This window comes from Papio anubis, chromosome 13 (assembly GCF_008728515.1).
Source record: "Papio anubis isolate 15944 chromosome 13, Panubis1.0, whole genome shotgun sequence".
Taxonomy (NCBI): Eukaryota; Metazoa; Chordata; class Mammalia; order Primates; family Cercopithecidae; genus Papio; species Papio anubis.
Genome location: NC_044988.1, coordinates 60,037,633 through 60,042,715, shown reverse-complemented (window position 1 = coordinate 60,042,715; position 5,083 = coordinate 60,037,633). Strand labels below are relative to the sequence as shown.

The window sequence follows — 5,083 nt, the reverse complement described above, 5'->3', positions numbered from 1 at the left end:
AGATTGTAGCCTCTGCTACAATCTTCTCTGGCAGACTTGCCCTGTTCAGGGAGTCTGAGGCTAGAACGTGATTTCCACAGCTCCTTTCACTCCCTTCCACTTTTACTTGTCCCAGTATTCTTCAATATTTCTTATTGCTTTCTTTTCTCAACACCTTTGTAACTAGTTTTCTCATTAAATTATCTTCAAAACCTCACCTTAGTTACTTGTATTTTCTCCCAAGACCCTGATAGATGCAGTAGCACAAGGAGAGACTCAGAAAGCTGAAGTTTCTATTAAATAGCTAATGAGTGATAAGTGAAAGGAAACTGATCTGGGGAGAGTGTGGACCCACCTGTTTATATTGTTTTCATCCTGTGATGCCCTGGCTATAAAATATCCAGTGAAATCCAGCAGGAGTTACTGTTTATCCTCCTGGAAGCTTGTGGATATGTAGTTTTTCTGTTTCATGCAAAAGTAGGTGCATGGCTGGGTGCTGTAGCTCACACGTATAATCCTGGCATGTTGAGATATCAAGGTGAGAAGATTCCTTGAGCCCAGGAGTTTGAGACCACCTTGGGCAATATAGCGAGACCCATCTCCACAAAAAATAAAAAGATTCAAAAATTAGGCAGGGGTAGTGGTGTGTGCCTGTAGTTCCAGTTATTAGGAGACTGAGGCAGGAGGATTGCTTAAGCCTGGGAATCTGAGGTTGCAGTGAGTTATGATTGCATCACTGCATTTCAGCCTAGGTGACAGAGTGAGACTCTTTTTTTGTTTGTAGAGACTAGCAAACAATACAGTCAGCATGGCTAAAGGTGACCCCAAGAAACCCAAGGGCAAGATGTCTGCTTATGTCTTCTTTGTGCAAACGTGCAGAAACATAAGAAAAACTCAGAGATCTGTCAATTTTGTAGTTTTTCAAGAAGTGCTATGAGAAGTCGAAGACAATGTCTGGGAAAGAGAAGTTGAAGTTATAACATGGCAGATGTGGATAAAGAATGCAATGATAGGGAAATGAAGGATTACAGACCAGCTAAGGGAGGCAAGAAGAAGGACCCTAATGCCCCCAAAAGGCCTCTGTCTGAAGTTTTCCTGTTCTGTTCAGAATCCTGCCCCAAGATCTGATCCAGAAACCCTGACACACCCCCGTTGGAGATGTGCAAAACAAACAAAAAGGTTGGCTGAGATGCAGAATAACTTAGGTGACAGTGAAAAGCAGCCTGACATCACTAAGGCAGTGAAGCTGAAGTATAAGAAGGATGTTGCCGACTATAAGTCTAAAGGAAAATTTGATGCCGCAGAGGTACAGTCCCACTAAAGTTGCCCATAAAAAGTTGGAAGAGTCAGACGAAGAAGAAAAAGAGGAATAAGAGAAGGATGAATTTAAAAAAAAAATCTGTCTCCTTGTGAATACCTTAGAGTAGGGGAGCACTGCTACCAACACATCCCTTATTTGAGAAGTGTCCATTACCCTCACTAGGCTTAATTATAAAATTTGATTACCATGGGAGGGGAACATCACACACTGGGTCCTGTCAGGGGATGGGGGTCTGGGGGAAGGATAGCATTAGGAGAATTACCTAATGTAGATGATGGGTTGATGGGTGCAGCAAACCACCATGGCACATGTATACCTATGTAACAGGCATGTTCTGCTCACGTACCCCAGAACGTAAAGTATAATAAAAAATAAAAAATAAAAAAATAAGAAAAGATATTTGAGAGGTTTCCCATTTGTGGCAATTCTGTATAAGTTGCTACAAACATCAGCATACGAGTTTTGTGTAGATATACATTTACACTTTTGAATAAATACATAGGATTGGGATTCCTGGGTTGTATGGTAAAAGAAAAAAATTGATTACCATCATAGTGTAGTCTCTCAAAGTGCTCTAGAAATTATCAGTGGTTCACATGAAGTGGCCATGAGTGTGTAGCATCCTGAAACTGTATCAAAGTTGTATCTATTTCCAAAAAATTTTTAAATGGAAAGGCACTCTTGTGTTCTTCTTACTCTGCGCACTTTGCTGCTGGTGGGACAAAGCATTTAAAGATGTTTCTGGCATTTTTATTTCTTTTTTTTTTTTTTTTTGCCTTTTTTAAAATTTTATTTAATTTATTTATTTATTATTATTATTATACTTTAAGTTCTAGGGTACATGTGCATAACGTGCAGGTTTGTTACATATGTATACTTGTGCCATGTTGCTGTGCTGCACCCATCAACTCGTCAGCACCCATCAACTCGTCATTTACATCAGGTATAACTCCGAATGCAATCCCTCCCCCCTCCCCTCTCCCCATGATAGGCCCCGGTGTGTGATGTTCCCCTTCCCGAGTCCAAGTGATCTCATTGTTCAGTTCCCACCTATGAGTGAGAACATGCGGTGTTTGGTTTTCTGTTCTTGTGATAGTTTGCTAAGAATGATGGTTTCCAGCTGCATCCATGTCCCTACAAAGGACACAAACTCATCCTTTTTTATGGCTGCATAGTATTCCATGGTGTATATGTGCCACATTTTCTTAATCCAGTCTGTCACTGATGGACATTCGGGTTGATTCCAAGTCTTTGCTATTGTGAATAGTGCCGCAATAAACATACGTGTGCATGTGTCTTTATAGCAGCATGATTTATAATCCTTTGGGTATATACCCAGTAATGGGATGGCTGGGTCATATGGTACTTCTAGTTCTAGATCTTTGAGGAATCGCCATACTGTTTTCCATAATGGTTGAACTAGTTTACAATCCCACCAACAGTGTAAAAGTGTTCCTATTTCTCCACATCCTCTCCAGCACCTGTTGTTTCCTGACTTTTTAATGATCGCCATTCTAACTGGTGTGAGATGGTATCTCATTGTGGTTTTGATTTGCATTTCTTTGATGGCCAGTGATGATGAGCATTTTTTCATGTGTCTGTTGGCTGTATGAATGTCTTCTTTTGAGAAATGTCTGTTCATATCCTTTGCCCACTTTTTGATGGGGTTGTTTGTTTTTTTCTTGTAAATTTGTTTGAGTTCTTTGTAGGTTCTGGATATTAGCCCTTTGTCAGATGAGTAGATTGCAAAAATTTTCTCCCATTCTGTAGGTTGCCTGTTCACTCTGATGGTAGTTTCTTTTGCTGTGCAGAAGCTCTTTAGTTTAATGAGATCCCATTTGTCAATTTTGGCTTTTGCTGCCGTTGCTTTTGGTGTTTTAGACATGAAGTCTTTGCCCATGCCTATGTCCTGAATGGTACTACCTAGGTTTTCTTCTAGGATTTTTATGGTATTAGGTCTAACATTTAAGTCTCTAATCCATCTTGAATTAATTTTCGTATAAGGAGTAAGGAAATGATCCAGTTTCAGCTTTCTACTTATGGCTAGCCAATTTTCCCAGCACCATTTATTAAATAGGGAATCCTTTCCCCATTTCTTGTTTCTCTCAGGTTTGTCAAAGATCAGATGGCTGTAGATGTGTGGTATTATTTCTGAGGACTCTGTTCTGTTCCATTGGTCTATATCTCTGTTTTGGTACCAGTACCATGCTGTTTTGGTTACTGTAGCCTTGTAGTATAGTTTGAAGTCAGGTAGCGTGATGCCTCCAGCTTTGTTCTTTTCACTTAGGATTGTCTTGGAGATGCGGGCTCTTTTTTGGTTCCATATGAACTTTAAAGCAGTTTTTTCCAAATCTGTGAAGAAACTCATTGGTAGCTTGATGGGGATGGCGTTGAATCTATAAATAACCTTGGGCAGTATGGCCATTTTCATGATATTGATTCTTCCTATCCATGAGCATGGTATGTTCTTCCATTTATTTGTGTCCTCTTTTATTTCACTGAGCAGTGGTTTGTAGTTCTCCTTGAAGAGATCCTTTACATCCCTTGTAAGTTGGATTCCTAGGTATTTTATTCTCTTTGAAGCAATTGTGAATGGAAGTTCATTCATGATTTGGCTCTGTGTTTGTCTGTTATTGGTGTATAAGAATGCTTGTGATTTTTGCACATTAATTTTGTATCCTGAGACTTTGCTGAAGTTGCTTATCAGCTTAAGGAGATTTTGGGCTGAGACAATGGGGTTTTCTAAATATACAATCATGTCATCTGCAAACAGGGACAATTTGACTTCTTCTTTTCCTAACTGAATACCCTTGATTTCTTTCTCTTGCCTGATTGCCCTAGCCAGAACTTCCAACACTATGTTGAATAGGAGTGGTGAGAGAGGGCATCCCTGTCCTGTGCCAGTTTTCAAAGGGAGTTTTTCCAGTTTTTGCCCAATCAGTATGATGTTGGCTGTGGGTTTGTCATAAATAGCTCTTATGATTTTGAGGTACGTTCCATCAATACCGAATTTATTGAGCGTTTTTAGCATGAAGGGCTGTTGAATTTTGTCAAAAGCCTTTTCTGCATCTATTGAGATAATCATGTGGTTCTTGTCTTTGGTTCTGTTTATATGCTAGATTATGTTTATTGATTTGCGAATGTTGAACCAGCCTTGCATCCCAGGGATGAAGCCCACTTGATCATGGTGGATAAGCTTTTTGATGTGCTGCTGAATCCGGTTTGCCAGTATTTTATTGAGGATTTTTGCATCGATGTTCATCAGGGATATTGGTCTAAAATTCTCTTTTTTTGTTGTGTCTCTGCCAGGCTTTGGTATCAGGATGATGTTGGCCTCATAAAATGAGTAAGGGAGGATTCCCTCTTTTTCTATTGATTGGAATAGTTTCAGAAGGAATGGTACCAGCTCCTCCTTGTACCTCTGGTAGACTTCAGCTGTGAATCCATCTGGTCCTGGACTTTTTTTCGTTGGTAGGCTATTAATTATTGCCTCAATTTCAGAGCCTGCTATTGGTCTATTCAGGGATTCAACTTCTTCCTGGTTTAGTCTTGGAAGAGTGTATGTGTCCAGGAAATTATCCATTTCTTCTAGATTTTCTAGTTTATTTGCATAGAGGTGTTTATAGTATTCTCTGATGGTAGTTTGTATTTCTGTGGGGTCGGTGGTGATATCCCCTTTATCATTTTTAATTGCGTCGATTTGATTCTTCTCTCTTTTCTTCTTTATTAGTCTTGCTAGTGGTCTGTCAATTTTGTTGATCTTTTCAAAAAACCAACTCCTGG

General features: G+C 39.6%; 1 pseudogene; it reads left to right on the top strand.

Moving 5' to 3' along the window:
- Window positions 1–723: 723 nt before the first annotated feature.
- LOC110741490 lies at window positions 724–1,406 on the top strand (annotated as a pseudogene).
- The last annotated feature ends 3,677 nt before the right edge of the window (window positions 1,407–5,083 follow it).